General features: G+C 45.4%; 6 non-coding genes across 6 annotated transcripts; all 6 read left to right on the top strand.

Moving 5' to 3' along the window:
• Positions 1 to 13,449: 13,449 nt before the first annotated feature.
• On the top strand, positions 13,450 to 13,521 carry TRNAG-UCC (transfer RNA glycine (anticodon UCC)). Its single transcript has one exon. It is a non-coding gene; the product is annotated as a tRNA-Gly (tRNA).
• A 123-nt stretch (positions 13,522 to 13,644) lies between these two features.
• On the top strand, positions 13,645 to 13,716 carry TRNAG-UCC (transfer RNA glycine (anticodon UCC)). Its single transcript has one exon. It is a non-coding gene; the product is annotated as a tRNA-Gly (tRNA).
• Positions 13,717 to 13,837: 121 nt separating this feature from the next.
• On the top strand, positions 13,838 to 13,909 carry TRNAG-UCC (transfer RNA glycine (anticodon UCC)). The gene has a single exon. It is a non-coding gene; the product is annotated as a tRNA-Gly (tRNA).
• Positions 13,910 to 14,033: 124 nt separating this feature from the next.
• On the top strand, positions 14,034 to 14,105 carry TRNAG-UCC (transfer RNA glycine (anticodon UCC)). The gene has a single exon. It is a non-coding gene; the product is annotated as a tRNA-Gly (tRNA).
• A 3,060-nt stretch (positions 14,106 to 17,165) lies between these two features.
• On the top strand, positions 17,166 to 17,237 carry TRNAG-UCC (transfer RNA glycine (anticodon UCC)). Its single transcript has one exon. It is a non-coding gene; the product is annotated as a tRNA-Gly (tRNA).
• A 431-nt stretch (positions 17,238 to 17,668) lies between these two features.
• On the top strand, positions 17,669 to 17,740 carry TRNAG-UCC (transfer RNA glycine (anticodon UCC)). The gene has a single exon. It is a non-coding gene; the product is annotated as a tRNA-Gly (tRNA).
• The last annotated feature ends 2,570 nt before the right edge of the window (positions 17,741 to 20,310 follow it).

Below are 20,310 nucleotides of genomic sequence, written 5' to 3'. Positions count from 1 at the left end.
AGCCCGAATGCTCTCTTTGTGGGGCTCCGAGAGCAAACTTCGAACACGTATTGATCATATGCCCAGAACTCCAACCAAAATCTCGCTGGAACCTCGCAGACCTACATGGCTGAGAGATCGCGGTATCTAGCTCAGAGCCGGCATCACAAAAGAGGCTGGTGGAATGGGCGGGGATGGTCGCCGGAAGTCATAGACTGATGGCCGCCGACCGGGATTAAGAACGAAGCCAACCAAACCTTCAATAACGCCTTCCCTTACTTTGTTAATCAAAAAAGTTTTTACCTACGTACCTACTGCCTCGTCCCGACTTCGTGCCGGGAGGGGAAGCGGCATTTTCCGTCGGGCTAGGTGTTAACACTTGGTAACTCCGGCATAACTGGTCAGTCGTTCCTTGGTTTCCAACCACCACACGGAATGTTCACTCTCGGCGGCGTGGAAGGTAAGCGCTCGCGCCGCCGAATGGGCTGTCTCGTTGTGGTTCGGTGAGGATGCACACCCTCCCGCGTGCGCTAGGAACCACTTGATACGGATGGTGCTGCCGCGGTCTTGGAGCTGGAGCTTTCCGATGATGGCGGCCGTCGGCGCGCACACTCGCTCCTTGGCAAAGTTGTGCACGGCGTTCCTCGAGTCGCAGAGCACGGTGCGACAGTTGGCCTCGGAGATCGCCGAGGCTATGGCAACCTCCTCGGTGTCTGTGGAGTCCGTGCACCGCACGCTCGCTGCCGTTGTCTTAGAGATGGTAGCAGCCGCAACGACCATTGCCGCGAAGCATTCTCGCTTGTATTCCGCTGCGTCCACGTACTGGGCGTGCGGGTCTTGGACGTGTTGATCGCTGAGGGCCTTGGCCCGCGCCTGCCGCCGTTCTTGGTTGTACTCGGGGTGCTCGTTCTTCGGGATGGGGTCCCGTGGACGTGGGCCCGCGCCTCCTCGCTGATCTCGCACGGCTGCCGACTGGGAGCTCGGGGGTGATGACCCAGGGACGTCAGTATACTGCGGCCCGTCTTGGTGGTGGAGACGCGCTCCATTTGCTCGGTGAGCTGCGCCTTGGCTATTTCTTCTAGGGTGTTACGGACGCCGAGCTGCAGGAGCCGAGTACTCGTGGTCTCCATTAAGCCCAGCGCCGTCTTGTAAGCCCGTCTGATCAGCGTGTTGATATTGGTGCGGTCAGTCACCTGCCATTTGAGGTAGGCCGCAACGAAGGCAATGTGACTGATCACGAACGAGTGGAGGAGGTGCACGAGACTGTCTTCACGCATGTCTCACATATTTCGGTGAACACCCGAACCACGCCGTAAAGGAACGGATAAAGGTAGGAGGGAAACGACAAAGTGCGCGGCGCACCCACTCCTCCTCCCCGGTTGTCATGGTAACGGCGCATGCGCAAGTCTGGCCTCCCGCATGTACCATGGTAGCGTATGCGCACAATTGGCGTCTCGCCTGTACCGCGAAATGCTCGACTGGTAGCCTAGTGTAGCTCCCGCTACAAAATTAGCTACTGTGGAACTACTGCTAAAGCAGGTTAGAGAGCGAAAGTTGTGTTGTATCTTGCAACTGTAACGCTGAGTGCGTTACGCACACTCGTTAGGTAGTGTGTCTACCCTGGCAGGTGGCAGTTACATTAATGGTTGGTCACGATGCTGGCCGCCCAACGAACGCAGCGGCCTATTGCTGCAGTGCCGCGTGTGTGCCAAAACGTTGTCGGCGCTAATGCATGCCGCCCAAATATCTCTCTCGCCACTGCCGCGTACCTCGAAGCGCGATTGAGGCTTCCACTGTCCCTGGGGCAAATTATGCGTCTTCCTTTCCTTGTCAACACCAACGGCAATGAACACAATGAACGGCGACGGTGCACAGCTTCAGTGCCGCGTTTCTGCTAGAACGTTGTGAATGCCAACGCATGCTGCGCACATCTGTCATTACAGCCAAGTATGTTAAAGCGCGACTGAGGTGTCCACTGTCAGAGGCGGCCGGTTATGCGCATTTTCTTTGCTGTCGAAGAAATTTGAAAATTGGTTTCGAGGAAAGGAAATGGCGCAGTAATTGGCATATATAGGCGGACACACGAACCGCGCTGTGAAGAAGGGATAGACGCGGTTGGGTTCAAGGTCGTTCGAGGTCATTCTCCGACCTACGCGACAACTGCTTTAGCAAGCGTAGTGAAGCTTGTCGCTTCAAATTTGTTTCCTCAGAAAACATGCTTTGGCGCGGTTCAGGTGTCCACCGAGATGTTGAGATTCGAGAGCTGCTGCGCCCTTTCCTTTCGTGAAAAACGTTTCCTTTCCTCAAACGCATGCTTTCGCATTTATCCATGTACGCAGACTTTTGTGCCCTCAGTTGCGTTTCTCCTCCATCGAAACGCGGCCGCAGCGGTCGGGCTCGCACACGTCGGAAACTTCAGCTCAGTGGACCAGCAGCTTAACTACTGAGCCACGTCAGCGGGTATCTGTCGAGTGTGCGTAACGCATTCAACGTTATAGACGCCAAGCCGCTGCCACCTGCCGAAGTGGCAGGATGGGCTTGCTGCCTATCCTGTGTGTGGAACGCACTCAACGTTACAGACGCCAAGACGCGTCTACTTGCCCGATACACTACAGCTTTCGCGCTGTAACCAGGTCCAGCAGTAGTTAAACCACAGCTAATCTTTTGCGCTGTTCGATACTGTGGTATTGGCTTTGCGTGCCGTATATCGGAAGTGCTTTGTCAACTTTCGATTCAGCGTGGGTTAGAGCGGCTGTGATTCTATTCGTTGACGATAGCCAAGCACGTTCGTTGTTACCACTATCGCCGACTTGCCCTTTATTAGTGGGCGCAATTCAGACCAATAAATTGTCTTTTAGAACCCTCGCGCTCTATTTGAATTGAATTGACTGTTGTGCCTGTTAAATATTCCGCACCACCACGTGAGAATATAACTAGTTTTGCGTTAATATCATGATGCCTATCTTAAAAAAAATGTGATCGCCCGATTCGTTGAACGCTGCTTCAGAAAATAATGTTGTCTCCAGTTTCTAGCTCTTGAGACATTTAGCACTGAATTTTGTACGCGCATATAAAAGCACAATGTTAGGTTATTTACAATGGAAAACGAACCAAATAGGCTTTCTAGTGCCCTGAGTATATTATTCAGGCAAGAAATGACTTTTTTGAATCAAAATAACGCGAGGTGCCTGAAAGAGTTGGCTATCGACGTTAAAAGCGTCATCGCTAATTATTGTAGAGGTGTTGTTGAGTCTTTTTATATGCTGTTTTAGGAAAATATAATTACGGTGGCTTCTTCGCGGGTTCACTCTTGATAATTTCCCAACGCATAAATATATCTAGCTGTTCATCGGTACCTAAGAACACGCTGTGAATTGCGGAAAGTAGTTGAGCGCAAAGGAGATTTCTTATATTAATCTTCCTGTACAACAACTGATCCATGACGGGTAATTGTGATTGTCGGTAGAGGCATAGGGTGTTCAGTTGTGAAGAAAATACAGAATACTTGATAAGAAATATTTGAAAGCAGCCTAGTGAAATGTAACCAGGAATATCGAAAGTTTATTTGCTTTTGAGGATACACTCAAGGAATATTGGTCTAGTCCAGAAGCAACTGTGACTGTATAACGAAAGATACGTTTTTAAAACTAACCAACGTCTCTGGAAGAGCCAGTACTATACCTTTGAAGATACAAGCTGCCTGCGACCATAACTGCTGATGTTCGGAACGAATCAGAATTGAGCCTGGTATGCTGACTTTATCGTAAGGATTACATCTCCTCGCTTTAATGTGCACCGCTTTTTATGTCTGAGTTGGCAAGGTGAATTATCTCTCTAGTTTCAACCTTGACGTGAAAGCCAGCGACGGCCAATGGTTGCGGGCTGAAAAATGACCAGAGATGGTAAATGTATTGAAAACAGTCTCCTTGAGTCGGTAGTTTGGTGACACTGATTTCTACTCCAATTATGATTTTTCTTTCTCCCGAGCTCCCTCAGTACTGCCCTAGTCGGATAGTAATGAGTCCACGTCCGAATATATACCCTGAATAGTACATAACCCGAAGGAAGTCTTTTGCAAACACTCTCCGATGGCCTCATCTCATTCTCGCTTCATTTATGCGCACATAAACTGTGCTTCCTTGTTCACCATTTTCTCATTCCGATCTTTCCCATGCTCTCTTTTCGCTTACACTGTGCTCCATTCCTTTACACCCATCGGTGCATATGAGGGACGATCAGTAAGTTTAATTTTAAATTAAGCGAGACAAGTTAGGAGTGTGTGTTAATTGTCCTGGCGATGCTTGAGAGCGAGATAGAAAGACGAGAGCCATTAGTACGCGTATGTCTACTAAGAATCAAGATCACGTCATGGCCTTGATTGTTAAGTGCAGTGATTCCCTCTATCAAGGGTTTTAGACAACTGAGTGCGTCATCGTCCATAAGAAATCACAGGCTCCCGTGCTTCAGTAAAGAAAAACTGCATTAATCTGAATCTCTATGGGTCTTTTAACTTCTGCTGCTAATTTCCAAGGTCTATACGAATATTTTCTAGAGTGTTTTGCAGCCCCTGACAATAATAATACTTTACTCTGTTGTCTTAAAGCGTTTGTTTTGACCATCCTTAACAGTTGACTTTGACTTCCTCTTTCTTTGCTTGTTTTAAATATTGAAGCGATTACAGTATTCTTACAGCGTCATAGGAAGAGCGAGCATAGTTAAGGAAGAACTGGAAGTCTCATAAAATACAAAAGCGCAGTGGACGGTACTATAGGTTTCAAAAAGACCTATTTCCCTGCCAGTCGCACAGTTTTCTTCTTCACCAGCTTTGGCTTTCTCGCCTTCTTGTCAAAGAATGTCTTTGCAATTCGTCAGCGGCGTTCCAGGAAGGTGAGAGGCAGGCGTGCGCCATGATTGGTCTTCATAACTTACCAGTGTTTGCTTTTATTTACACCACTGGAGTCAGATTATGGCCTACAATAGTGGGGTCCCTTATCTCAACATTTAGTACCCAGAACGGCCCGCTAAAGAACACTCATTACGGATTCTGGAGGTCTGGAGCCACTGACTTATGTTGGCTCATTCAACTGGGTAATGACGCACGCACTGTTCGACCTCTCATTCCCTCTCTATTTCAGTACCTCATTCATGTCCTGTGAAGCTCTAATAAGTGTTTCAGTCGAAGTTGATGTGCTCACAGAAATCGCCGCCGCTATCTCTATTGTGCTCGCTACGAGAAAGGAACTAGTTCAGTTCCTGTTTTGTTTTCTTCGACCTTCCTACAAGTTTGCATGTTTTCTTGCACCCGTTACATCTGCCGCAGCCTGTTTTTATATTGTATGAGTGGCGAGCACCAGCAGTGACTTTGGTTTAACCCTAATGATGCCGCACTATACTTTTCAAGCCAGCGATGCGGATTCTGGGCAGGAACGCTGCGTGCTGTTGGTGGACTGTTATCTTGGTCGCTGCAGCTACTGCTTTAGTAGTATCCTTGCGCCTCCGAGCATATATCGCCCAAGCGTGGAATTTCCACTTTTCCTCTGGGAAAGTTTGTGTTCACTTATATTACGTTTCATTGAGCTTGGCGATTTAAATTTCGGCTTTAAATTTATCGTCTATACGAAAAATACCCGAACAAATGGACAGACAGGGTACATGTGATCCGAAGAACAGTGCATGCACAATGAAGTACATGCGATCCGTAGTCTGTTAGTGCTACAGAGTGGATTCCAACAGAAGAGAGATATAGCTGCGAAGCGGCGCAAAGATAATTGGCCACAATAGGCTGGCAGCCACTGGTAGGTGACAAGACCTGCGAAGAAGGTCCTTGCTATGCAGGGAGCATAACCTGTCTAACATTTGTATTAAGTTTTGCATGCTGCCAACGTCTTAATAAATTGCATTTTCATGAACGCATTGTGACTCACTGGTGTAAATTTATGTCTACAGAAAAAACAAATTTCTTGTGTTCGCGGGTTAAATTTTGGGGAGGTTTCAGTAATTAGTCAACTTACCGTTTATTATTAAATTGTCAGTCTATGTTTCTGCAGAACTTGTATGGCAAAGAACGCTGAGTTTGTGGGCCTGCTCCTAATGATTACTTTTGATATGGGAAAATAGGAAGTCACGTTGCCTTCAACAGCGACTCTTTCGTCTTCCATAAAGCTACCAGGAAAGTGCAGCCACCACCATTGCCACTAGGATTTTCTGTGTTTGCTGCTGAAGATACACATAATGAACTACATGAACTACTATTTGGTCTTTCTCACGGACTCCGTCATTCGCTTGTGTGACTATTTGGGGTTGGCGTAGAGAACCTGCATACAGATGATATGTCTTACTTGAAGAGAGAATGCAGCTTGGTGACAAACAGCGCTCGTGACATAGAATATAGAGCTTAGACTCCAAGCGCACGTTTATGTAGCCATAGCATTCCAAAAGGATTGCCTGGGTGGCATTAATTTGCTAACATAAATACCACTTTTACAGAACCGAGTAATGGAACGCAGAAGAAAATTGTGCCAACATTTCAGTGCACACATCGACAGGGGAAATCAGTTAAAACTAAAGAAACATACCGGGCCTTTCTATTTGATTAACGGAAGCGAGAAATGGTTTAAGATATAATAGCAAAAGTTCTGCAGTCGAATTAGTTCGTCTCCCAAAGTCCTTTTTATCAGGGGCAAGGATCAGGTTACTACCGACAATGAAGCGATTTTAGATGTCTGCTTCTGCGGGCTTTAATTCTAGGACAGGCGCAGCAAAATTTCAGGCCACACCTGACTGACCAGCCTGCGAGATATAACAGAACGTACACAGTTATTTGTTGAACCCTCTGAGCGCCGGACTAAGCATGAAGGTGTTATCCATGCGGAATGGAATCAAGTCAACAAAAACTCTATTTGACAGACTGTAAAGCACAATGGGTTTGCAAGACTTTTGTAGTTCATTAAGAAGACAAAGACACTGCCAACATGCAAACTCACGCTCAGGTAGAATTCACTGCTAGTTTATGCGTTATTCATTCGAGAAGAAAAAACGGTTGTCTGAATTATTCATGCGTTTTTCTTAGGAGGTTTAGGAATAATTATTGCTCGCTATGCACATCCAGAATGCCTGTTTTTGCGACTACGGTTCTGGTATCTGCGCGACGGTTACAATTTATTTCAACAGCCGCCGTGTTTCGCAAGCACTGCAGTCATCATGCAGCCATTGTTAAGGAAGAAACGAACTGAGTTGGCAAAGCCGCAGTGAATGAATGCAATGCATGTCACAGCTCACGCACATAAATTAGCCGGTATCTGGCTTGAAAATGGTTTGCGAGGCTGCTGTACAAAACAAACAGGATGACGGCCCTGTCTGGGGTCGGGGTAACGCATAACTTGTCTTTTAAAGAAGATATGAGCGCGTGTGCACTCGCCGCACCTTGCTTTTCTCATTTTTTTGGCGCGGCTAACTACACTTAAAGCCCAGTTGGTAAAGCATTGGATCTCAAAATGAAAGTCGTTGTTTTGCTTCAAATAGAGGACATATTTTTTGTGACAACTATGAAACATTTTTTCTTGTGCTGTTTCTATAATGATCTCCTCTTTCATTTGAATATTTACTTATACACCATGTGCTGTTTAAAGAACATCATCATAAAGTGACAGCATAATAAACCAGTGCTGTCGGACTCCAGACGAGAGGCAAGTCTAGTTAACTACTAAAATGATTAATTAAATTCTATTACTTAACTTTAAATAAATTTTAATACTTAACTTTATATTTTTTACCAATAGGCACCTGATAGCATTTAGCGTCTTAGCCGGCCGTTAGTATTACCCATGTAGTTTTTCATACTTTCTAAAATGCATTTTTCTTCGCCGCTCTCGCTCAACAAATTTGTGTCAGTCCTCGGACCGTTCAAAAACCGCGCGACTGAGGAGAGAGTGAAGCGACGACCAATGAAATCGCGCCACTCCGTAGCACACGTTTCATTCGACAATCTGTACCCCGCTCGAGTTCCCATGCTACTCCCTCCTTGCCACTTCGCTGTTCTCGCGTGGGCGGGGCAGGCATTGTCACATGATAGGAGCTCCACGGAGTAACACGTTTTCATGAACGTCGCTGTGAACGTTTCGCCGGCGAGCGGGTTTTCGAATGACGGGAGAAATGGCCAAAATTAGCTGAGCCACTGCGGCGAATGTGATTGCGTTTTCAAAGTTCTAATAACAAATTAATAATGCGTATTATTAACGGCCTGCTACAGATCTCTAATTAAGTTAGGCTCCTATAGGTAATTGTTGAAAACTTATCTGTTAGAGTATAGCTAATCACTTTACTAGTTATCATGGCTCACTAGTTTTCTGACTTCCGTCAAGAGACATACTATTTGGCTGCAAAAACATTTTTTTTAATTTAATGGCGGGCGTACCTGCACCGCCATGTTTAAGCCAGTTTTCTGCGTACGTACATCGTGTGTTTTACCTAATATGTTCACAGTCTTTAAAGGTAGTCTTTTTAATTTACAGCAATGCTTTTTAGGCATAGCACTGCTAGCGGTGTAGGACATCAGAATAAAGCTAAGTGTCATGGATCTCCCCTGAGAACACTCGGAACGAAAGAATGGACTCGGCGGCAGGTGTGCCCACACAGACGCACATTTAATGCAACCTAAGTGACACACACACTAGCACACAAAACTAACAAAGCCAACAAAAAACACATGCTATAAATACACATGACCCGGGAACACTGCTACCAGCGTCTACTACTAGCGTCCTACTGTTAGCGGTCAGCGTTCGTGCTTACGGCTGGTTCGGTGCGGCTGCGGCTTTCCACGATGCGAAGCCGTAGAACGCGAGCTCACCGCAGCAGTAGCCGGCGTCGCTCTCTTCCAGTTGAAGCGTCCCTGACCCGCCGGAGCCTCCGCTTCTCTGTTCTTCCCCCCGTGCCTCGCTCTCCCTAGCCCTTTTATAGCCTTCGCGCTAGTCCACGTAAGCCTTGTCGTCTTCTTCTCCTCTCCACCAACCATCTCTTCCCACCTCACCGAATGCTTCTTCTTCATCATATTTATTCTTCGGGCAATCCACGTCGTCGTCTTCACACATCTTTCCTTCATAATTTTATTTTAGACTCTTTATTATATGTGACAGTAAGACGTGCTAAATATTAGGCGGATTAACAAATAGTGAGTAGTTACGTTTTTAATTATTACTCTTAGACTGCTTATTTACTGCGGAGCTGTAGCCCACTGCAAGCAATGTTCATGCCAGCTTTTTGAATTTCGAAAACGCATTTACCAATGCCGCTGCAGCGAAGAAAATTCTGACTCCCCGGCAAATAACGGGCACTGCAGAGGGTGCTTTGCCTCCAAACTTCTGAAAAGATCATGTATCTTAGCGCAATAAAGCCACAATTTGTTGGCTAAGAGCGCTGATGGCAACTGTGTTCAAAAACTGAGAAGTATATTGACACCGCTCAGTAGATAAGAAGATCAGTGTTAAGGACCTAAATATAAATATTAGTTAGTCAGTCTAGTATTGAGAACGTTGATGTGCTACACCGCTGATAGTCCTGGGCCTAAAAAGCTCTCTTTCATCTACAAAAGCCATCTTTCAAAAATTACAGAATATCTTAGGTTAAACACCCGGGATACCCGCCCCGTTGTTGACGAGCGCCCAGGTTCCCAAATAAAAGCAAATTAGAGGGCCAGAATTGGATATTTAAGTGCTTCGCCGTGATTGAAATGGCAAAAATCTTAAGCTGAGCAAAGAAACGCATTTAATGGAAGATAGTTAAAATGAGTCCGGCTAAACTTTCATAATGCAATGCGTTAGCATGCATGCGTGAAATTTCAGTATTGGTTTCTGTTCTGCACCTATCCTGGTGGCCCAGTGGTCACGGCTCTTGTCTAGTGAGCCGGAGTACCCGGGTTCGAACTCGACCGCTGCTGCTGCGTTCCGATTGAGGTGAAACCCAAAAAGGCGCCCGTGCGCTGTGCGATGTCAGTGCACATTAAAGATCTCTAGGCGTTTGAAATTATTCCGGAGACGTCCACTACTGCATGTCTTTCTTCCTTCGCTGCCTCCTTTATCCCTTTTCTTAGGGCGCGGTTCAGATGTCCGCCGAGATATGTCAGACAATGCGTCATTTCCTTTCCTCTAAAGAAATTTTCAAATTCTAATTTTTACTATTATGGAGTTCATTGATATGATTAAAAATGCAAACTGGCAGGAGCCATAAAAACGAGATTCCAGGTATTTGGGTTCCTCCTAATGTCACTGAATTCTCCTAAACGACAATAGTGTTACAAGGGTGGACTTGTGGGCTAGTTGGTGGCTCATACTTCTTAAAACAGCGCAAGAGATACGAACACGGGAAGAAGGAACACACACAGCGCGAGGGAAATAACTGAACCATGAGGGAAATAATTGAAGCTGGAAGGATCCTAGCTCCGGGTGACCTTTGCGTCAGCAGCCCCTCTCTTGCGTTATCAGGAAAAGAACAGGCGTAAGTGGCAAAACGGGCAAAACGCGATTAGCATTTCTCGCTTTTTTCTTTTTTCTTGCGAATTCTAAGTTTTCCAGCTCTCGCGCATCTAGGCATGTGTGTACACATGTAAATTTCAAAAATAATCATAGTTGAAAGTCGGCGCTTTGTGTATCCCTTCTGTCTGCGCCCGTGTCTTTTGCGCTGTTTACAGAACAATAGCGTCACGGTGTGGCAGCTCTCAAGCAGAAATTCTTAGTTTATATTTTTACTACCCGACAAAAGATAGCCTTTGCCCTTCTTGAGAATTTTTTATGCTTCGTTTTTCGATGGTCCCGAAGCTGAGAGCCACGCCGGTACCACCTTCGCGTTTGTTGTTCGATTACATGCATGAAGGTGAGCGATGTAGCGAGCAAGCCTTTGTCTCTTCTCATTTTATTTACTGCTTTGCTGAAAACGTATCTTGTTTCGGATAATTTGGTCTCTCTAGTGCAGTTAGGACCCCAAAATAATCTTCTTTCGTGTGGCAATTAAAGCTTTGAGTAAGGCGAATGCATTTTTTTTCTAAATCATGTCTCGCTAAGTGGCAGGTTTTATTATAGACTGCTGTGAAGAATGGAGGCAGCTTATGGCTTGCTTTTTGTTTTGCTTTTATTGCGTACGTGGTGCTGCTTATGTACGATGCCCGACACGTTCCAGCAGTTTAGTGGGAACTGAAGCGTACTTTCTAATGGTGAGGGGAAAAGCACGAATTTACTTCAACTCAGGAAGGAAAAAAATCCGAATATGCTATCAAAATTTGTTTTATCCAAGGATGCAAGAGAGAGGGATGCACAGTTTTACTGTTAAGAAGATGAAGATATCAGCCAGCGAAACGAGTTTGAGGCCGCCTACGGCATTTTGGGGAAGAAGAAATGGAAAGCACTAAAAGAAACAGAAAATGAAGGTTAAAAATTTGAAGGAACTCTTGGCATACTGCTTATATAGAGAGGGCCTTTTTTGCATTACATTGTCTCTTACGTTAACGCAAACGAAGAAATGAGAGTGGAAATGAAAGTTATAGCCGAAGTTCAAAACCAGCGCTGTTCAAACGTATTACCGCGCGGTGTGTTATCAGCTTATATATATATATATATATATATATATATATATATATATATATATATATATATATATATATATATATATATATATATATATATATATATATATATATATATATATATATATATATATATATATATATATATATATATATATATATATATATATATATACCGTAGAACCTTTTCAAAGCTGTTTCACAAAAACGTTAGGATATGGTCGTGTTCAGAGCAAGAGCAATAGAATAAAATGGCTGTCATCAATAGCAGACGATGCTATCAGTACAAAGCAGAGCCTCCGGTAGTCTGCGTACAGCCGTCGTGGGTGGTAGAAATATAAATCGCTATAATAAATCTCTAATTAGCTTGTTTACTGCACAAAACATGGGTGTAAGATTACGTGTGCATTAGGCAAGCTAAGCCCTCCAGTTTTAAATAAGCGTGTTTAACATATCTGGTTTATTTTCGAAACCGGCGCGACTTCTTAACTTTCTTAATATACCTGGAGTGATACCCATGAATTCACTCGGAAACAAATATTTGTTCACTCTTGCCTCTTGCTCCTATTCAGTACTCTCAGCTAAACTACTCTTTACGCGGAACGCCATTTTTCTGTTATTAGGGATAGAATGCAAGAAGCACATGATTTTTAATTCTTTATATCCTTTATTTGACGAAGCCATGTCACCCCATTTTTTTTTTGCCCAAAGCAATTTAAAGCAGCTCATAAGAGTGAACAGGAACAAACCGTAGTATCCTGCAGCATGTTGTTTTTTTCTGTGACATGAAATGAATGGTAATTTTGAAGCAATCTTCAAATGCTATGTGAATTGTTAAATCTTAAAAACCAAAACCAGTCAAGAGACAAGACCCTGGGGAGATTAGATGCTTCGTCTATTTCTTTCTTGAGTCTTCTGTCTTCCGTGGTATTTGTTTTTATGATTTTTGTATTACCAACTAGCCCACCATCGAACACTCCTGGATGTCAATGATTTTTTGAGGTAAAGTTACAGCATCCACAAATATTTTCCAAGGAAGTATTTCTGTTATGGAGGCGAATGTTATCTATTGCTGGGAGTTTAGAACGGCAAATTTCTTCGGACGCTGGAAGACATTAATATTTCACACGTCTTATTTACTATCGGCATGATACGTGTCCCAGAGCATCAACCCGTTGTTGCTACTAGTACAGCAAAAGTGTTTTTCTCTATTTCAGTTCCTATCTTAGTCGCAGCATAACATTTACCGGTGCGAGTTGATAGACTCGTGTTACATCTTTCCTTTTTTCTTAGATTCGAAAAAAAAACTATTGTTTTGTTTCGAAAATAAAGAATGCGAGCGCACAACAGCGCACTCGTAATCCGTTCCTTTCCCAATAAAGCTTATTTACTTTCTGCAGCTTCTGCAGCATACTTACTTTCAGTTATGTTCTATCGATTTATTTCATTTGTGCTTGATTGCGAATGAAAGTTTGCGCGTACAGCTCCAATGAAAGCCTGGCCACTTGGCATTTCTATTGTCCCTCACCGCTCCGAAGCGGACACGGGTTGCCTTTGTGCATTGTCTTTATACCTCGCCGACACCTGCGCTGCCATGTCTAAAGCAGCGAGGACGGGCTCATAGCGGTGGTCAATGCACACGTTATCACTCGCGCATGGCTGATCTGAGTGGGCATAAAGGAAAATCCGGTATAGCGGTTACGGTTAGGGGGCGCTGGCATAGCAGTTAGCATCGCTGCCTTCTATGCAATTGACACGGGTTCGATTCCCGGCCGACGCAATTTTTTTTCTTGCTTTGGCGGCCCCGCAGCAGCGTTAGTAGTGGCTCGCATACAATGCACTGCTGCTCTGAATGAACATAGCTGAAAATCCGGCGTATAACGGAGCACCTCCGTCGGGCGTCGGTGGTATAGTGGTTAGCATAGCTGCCTTCCAAGCAGTTGACCCGGGTTCGATTCCCGGCCGACGCAATTGCTTTTTTTTGCTTGCTTTGGCGGCCCCGCAATAGCGTTAGTAGCCGCTCGCATACAATGCACTGCTGCTCTGAATGAACATAGCTGAAAATCCGGCGTACAACGGAGCACCTCCGTCGGGCGTCGGTGGTATAGTGGTTAGCATAGCTGCCTTCCAAGCAGTTGACCCGGGTTCGATTCCCGGCCGACGCATTTACTTTTTTTCTTGCTTTGGCGGCCCCGCAGCAGCGTTAGTAGTGGCTCGCGTACAGTGCACTGCTGCTCTGAATTAACATAGCTGAAAATCCGGCGTATAACGGAGCACCTCCGTCGGGCGTCGGTGGTATAGTGGTTTGCATAGCTGCCTTCCAAGCAGTTGACCCAGGTTCGATTCCCGGCCGACGCAATTACTTTTTTTTTTCTTGCTTTGGCGGCCCCGCAGCAGCGTTAGTAGTGGCTCGCATACAATGCACTGCTGCTCTGAATGAACATAGCTGAAAATCCGGCGTATAACGGAGCACCTCCGTCGGGCGTCGGTGGTATAGTGGTTAGCATAGCTGCCTTCCAAGCAGTTGACCCGGGTTCGATTCCCGGCCGACGCAATTACTTTTTTTTCTCGCTTTGGCGGCCCCGCAGCAGCGTTAGTAGTGGCTCGCATACAATACACTGCTGCTCTGAATAAACATAGCTGAAAATCCGGCGTATAACAGAGCACCTCCGTCGGGCGTCGGTGGTATAGTTAGATGATGTTGGTGAAGTTCTTTCGGTAGCGCCGCATTTTACTCACTTCCAGGGTGAAAGTTACGCGAGACTTGACAGAGCGTATGTGTCGCTTGATCTGATTCCTTTATGCAATAGCTACGAGGTAAAACACATGTCTTTTACCGACCACAGGTTAGTTACGTTTACCCTGGGGATCAAAGGCAAGAAATCTCGTTTCTCGTGGGACCTGTGGAAGTTTAACGCACAGTTACTCGAGGATGAACGCTTTGACATAAAAGTTAATGAATGAATTAAAGCATTGCTATCAGCAGAGCCTGGGAACAGGGTAATTAGGTGGGAAGATTTCATTCAAAGAGCAAGTGAAAATAAACGCGATTGAAAGGGCAAGCATCATATGCCACGATAAACGTGTTAAAGAAAAAGAACTACATTGCCAACTTGACTTTCTTGTAAGCCTGGAAAGTTCCAGGCCGGGAAGATATAAGAAAAAAATAAGAGATACAAAAAGTAAACTTGAGATTATCGAAAAAGACAAGTATACAGCTGCCATGATACGGGCCCGTGCTGAACGTCTCTGGCTTGACCAAGTACCTACTAAACGCTCGCTTAGTGACGAAAAGAAGTACGCGACTCAGAACGAAGTAAGACAAATCAGGTACAGAAACGAGGTAACGAATGATAGCAAAGTGATTCAGTTGGCGTTTGTTGAGCAGTATCGGGAATTGCTTGGGCGGCGACGGCTTGAAGAAGAGGGGTTTGCAAACACGTTCTTGTCCCGTATGCCAAAACTAGGAGACGATATAAAACAAGGGCTGGAGGTACCAATCAGCGTAAGCGAAGTGGGAAGAGCAATCGAAGAGCTGAGTGCCGGAAAATCTCCCGGTCCTGACGGCTTAGGTAGTGAATTTTATAAGAAGTTCAAAGCCGAACTCACCCAAGCTCTCCACTGCGTCTTCACCGAAATTTATGAGACAAAGAAAATGCCACCATCATTTAAAACAGCACTCGTGGTTTTAATACCCAAGAGTGAGGACCAGGCTAAACTTCTGTCCGTTGGGGCTTATTGGCCGATAAGCCTAACCAACGTTGACTATAAAGTGTTTATGAAGATTCTTGCCAACAGACTGCAAAAGGCCATAAAGGACCTTGTAGGGCCCCACCAAACGTGCGGTATTAAAGGTCGCACCACTGGAACAAATGTGCACATTGCTAGAACTGTTCTTGAATGCTGCGATGCCTTCGGGGGCCGAGTTGCCATGATACAGCTTGACCTTGCAAAGGCCTTCGATCGAGTGTCACACGACATTCTTTTCGCCATTCTAGAATATGCCAACGTCGGCTCTGTGATAATACAAGGCGTACAGATGGCGTACGACAACTGTGTTACCCGAATTATAGTGAACAAACAACTGAATGAACCTGTACGTGTGTGTTCTTCGGTCAGGCAGGCTTGCCCGCTCTCGCCTTTGCTCTTTGCGATCTACCTTGAGCCTTTTCTGTTATCACTGTTGCACAATGATGGGATCTGCGGTTTCACTCTTCTGTCGGCGCAAGTAAAAGTGCTTGCTTACGCTGATGATATTGCTGTTTTTTGCGCGGATCAAGAAAGCGTTAAAGAAGTTGTGAAAGTTGCGGGGGAATATTGCAAAAAGACTGGGTCCGAAATTAACTGGGATAAGTGCATAGGTTTTTGGCACGGTGATTGGGACAGCACACCTGCCGTGTTTGCTAACATGAAATGGACGACAGCCCCTGCGAAGTACTTGGGGGGTACCCTTGGAGTACTATAAAAGCAGTACGGAGTTGTGGGGTGAGATAACGCAGAGTGCAAGGAGAAAAGCGGATGGCTGGAAAGGACGTGACCTTTCTGTTTTCGCGCGCGCAAGTGTGTGCAATGTATTTTTAATAGCCAGAATTTGGTATTTATTGCTGTTCGTGCTCATTACCCGAGCAAACCTGCAGAAGCTGCATAGAGTGTTTGCTGTCTTTATTTGGAGCTCAAATTGGGAGCAAACAAGTCGAGTTAATCTGTTCCTTCCGGTCAAAAGGGGCGGCCTTGGTCTTTCTAATTTGTTTCTGAAGCAAGTTGTCTCAAGATTTTTGTTTCTACGTGATCAAACCGATCCTTTGTTGCGCACAATGTTGCAGGTGCGCTTAGGCAACGTGTTGCCGGAATTTGTTGTGTCCAGTTACCCGGCCACGAATCGTGCTGTAACAGGTTTTTGCGTGAAGTTGTGGCAGCCTTTCGCACTTTGAGCGCTCACTTTTCTACACAGTATCTATCTGCTGTACCCAGGAAGAAACTGTACAAAGATTTGCTAGATATATTTATACCTGCTCCCTTGTACCGTTCCTTTTGCTGCGGAGGCCCAGGCAAAGATGTGTTAAAGCGAGTTAAGAAGATGCTGGTAAGACCGACTGTCAAATCCTTTTTCTTTAAACTTCATACCGGTACCCTTCCGGTGAAAACATGGCTAAACGATAAAGGCATTTTGTGCCCTGGACCACCGACTGCATACTCTGCAAAAAACCCGAGACCATCGAACATGTGTTTATCGACTGCTGGGACCCGGTTTTCCACTGGGACATCTTGCAAAGAACATTGAAGAAAGAACTACCTGTTACTCCTTATGGCATCCGGTTTCTACCTATAGATAGTGAGGACGTTCCTTACGACATGTTTATGCTACTGGGCCTCCACAGCATCTGGAAAACGAGAATGGCGGCCAGGCACGCCGACGCGAATGTGCGACCAGTGAGAGAAAACTTTATAGAAAGTGCAGTTTTCCTGAGAGATGTTCTCCGCAGTCAAATCCAGCCGCCGGACTGGGTGGCAGTTATGGATGAACTGATTAATATGAAAAAGTTTTAACCCATTGTCTCGGCCAAAGTGTGGCTAGAGATTTTTATGTATTGTTTACCGGTAATAAAGAAAAAAAAAGTCGGTGGTATAGTGGTTAGCATAGCTGCCTTCCAAGCAGTTGACCCGGGTTCGATTCCCGGCCGACGCAATTATTTTTTTTTTCTTGCTTTGGCGGCCCCGCAGCAGCGTTAGTAGTGGCTCGCATACAATGCACTGCTGCTCTGAATGAACATAGCGGAAAATCCGGCGTATAAGAGAGCACCTCCGTCGGGCGTCGGTGGTATAGTGGTATATGGCGCTCGTGAATTGCAGGCTTTCACTGTGACAGAGACGCAAGACCTGCCCGAATCTACTTTCGAGAAAGTATGGACATGTTTCTGGCCATTCAGAAGGCCGCAGCGGAGCCTCCGGAGTGGCTCTCAAGACTAGAGCCACTCTGTACACTGCGTGAATTTTAAGTTGACGAACTCAGACTCATGCTGGCTGACTTCGAGTCGGGTGTACATAGCGTTTGTCTTTTGTTGATTGTTTGTTATGTGCAATTTTCTGTGTCAAAGCCAGGCAATAAAGAAAAAAAAAAAGTCGGTGGTATAGTGGTTAGCATAGCTGCCTTCCAAGCAGTTGACCCGGGTTCGATTCCCGGCCGACGCAATTACTTTTTTTTTTCTTGCTTTGGCGGCCCCGCAGCAGCGTTAGTAGTGGCTCGCATACAATGCACTGCTGCTCTGAGTGAACATAGCGGAAAATCCGGCGTATAACAGAGCACCTCCGTCGGGCGTCGGTGGTATAGTGGTTAGCATAGCTGCCTTCTAAGCAGTTGACCCGGGCTCGATTTCCGGCCGTCGCAATCATAATTTTTTACTTCGCAACAACCTCGCATCAGCGTTAGGAACAGATCGCACACAGCGAGCAGCTGTTCAAAAAAAATTACAGCCGAAAATCCGACACAAAAAGTTGCATTTCTATTTTGGCATCGATCGTGAAGTGAGTCGTGTTTTGAAAGATTGGTTACCCAGAGGCGGGTTTATTGGGGGGCCTTACAGGCCAATAAGCCTCATTATCACAGAAAAAAATAATTACATTAAATATTTCGCAAATTTTAATGTGTAGTGAAAAAGTTGATGTACACTACCATACTTGTGGGATCAAATAATGGGGAACTGCCTCAAATATTTACGTTGCTCGTAGCAGACTGTAGTGCTGAGACGCTCTTGGAGAACGCATTGTCATGATCAACAGGATCAGCCAAACGCCTATGATGCCATTTCATACTATTGTTTTCTTCATATAGATGATTTTATCTTGTGCTTTTGTAAAGCTGAGAACGTTTGAGTGGCGTATGTTAAGTGCAAGAGCTGAATTATTATAAATTGTGATCCGACTGACCGTCGAAGAGGGTGTCCTTCGGCGAGGCCTGATGCCCTTTGTAGTTCCTGCTGTTCGCTGCTTACGTTGAGCCAGAGTGCTTGTCGATCATTAACAAAGAACATTCTCCCAGGGAACTGATAGCTATGCGTCTTGGATAGACTAAAGATTTCAAACGAACGGGCTTTCTTAAATTTAAAAACACGTGTCATGCTCAAAACCAACTTGGTTGTCTCCGTTGGCACATTTATTTTATGCACAGTCGCCTTTAAAAACGGTGGAACTATAATATAGAGAAGAAATTTATTCATTGTGTGCGCTGCCAATTTTTTACCATTTATTCTTGCAGTGGATAAACCGCAATCTTAGAATCAGGCTTCCTATAATCAATTCAGGGAAGCTGGCAAGTTTTACAGAAGAAAAATTTTACAAAATATTACATTTATAAACTTTGAGTGCACAACTGCATTTCACCGTCCCTTCAGATGTTTTTACCCAAAGCCCTTGATGGTATGTACGTTCACACGCACCGTGAGCCACCTTGTCTGTGCTGTGAAAGTGTGCACAGTAGTAAAAAGTTGCTGCACAAGAAACGCTGAAAAATTAAGCTTTTGCATGTTGCTTTCTTTTTCATAGTACTCAATATTGCCGTTAGCTGCAAGCTTGTCTATTTCCGTAATGTGATGCAATGGCCAGTGCCAACATAGGCTTCGGAGTGCTCAAGAAGCCTTCGCAGTGTGCACAACTGAAGATAAGCTTTGTCGCGTGGATTTCTTCACCCGAATTCAGCATAAGAGCTTCTATGCAATAAAATGTCGCTACAGTTTAGCTATAATATTTAGGAGCGGACACCCCTCACGCAGTGATGTGTTGCAGTTTTAAGGGCCGTGGGTCACACTGTAGATGCGTGCATTCAGGTGGCGAGTATGTACGGTATCCCAAGCAGCACAATTGGCCCAACATTGGAACTGTACTGGCAAAGCTGGCCCTAGAAATGACCAGGATGGGACCATCCTGTTGCAATATCGGGCCGATGACCTGTGCTGCTTGGGATGCTCTTAATGGAAAGTGGTGTATCAAAGTTCGTTAGAAAATACTGATATAATTTAAGACAACGTATTTTATCACCGAGCGTTTGGCGTGTGAGAGCCTTTGCAGCTTAGAAACTAGATAACCAATTAGTCAACTGCCTCGTTACGGTGGGCAAGGAGCAGCTTGTTTGCTTTTGGTGGCGATGAATGCATGATAAAATCAATCTTTGAACAACGAAATGGCACGATGCCTACGTGCAATATCACGGAAGCTTTTCTAAGGGTTCAGTCCTTCGCAGTGTACCACTAGCCTTGGAGATCGTCATTTTGCCACCTCTGTGCGCGAAAAAAAATCCCTGAACCTCAGGCTACATATAAAGCTTTCCTACAGTTCTGTAGTTGGAATGCATCGAAGAGAGTGAAAAACATTGCTCCCTATCTTCTCTATATTAGTATCTGCTTCCACTGCTCCGTGGCCGCACAGAAAGGTTCCATTGCGATTTTAAGAGCGTTAGCTCTTACTCATCACGTTTCGAGATTTCGTGGGATCTGCTACAACCCTTGATCACAGCGCCATCTGTGGCAGCAACTACTCAACACGTTTCGAGATTTCGTGAGGTCTCCTACCATCCTTAATGTCACTGGAACGGGAAAAGTACCGCATTCGTTTTCTCTCGCCGCCGCGCCGGACGGCCAGCGCGCGCGCGTTCCCGATTCGTTCTTCGCGGTGACGCAGTCATTCCCCACCATAAATGGTCCGCTCACTTCTTCCTCGCGGCCGCCGGCACACAGATAATCCGGAGCATTACGTAGCACTTGCTCTTA

The sequence above is a fragment of the Amblyomma americanum genome, chromosome 9 (assembly GCF_052857255.1).
Source record: "Amblyomma americanum isolate KBUSLIRL-KWMA chromosome 9, ASM5285725v1, whole genome shotgun sequence".
Lineage (NCBI taxonomy): Eukaryota > Metazoa > Arthropoda > Arachnida > Ixodida > Ixodidae > Amblyomma > Amblyomma americanum.
The sequence above is the reverse complement of the archived record's forward strand: the minus strand, read 5'-3'. Positions and strand labels throughout refer to the sequence as shown.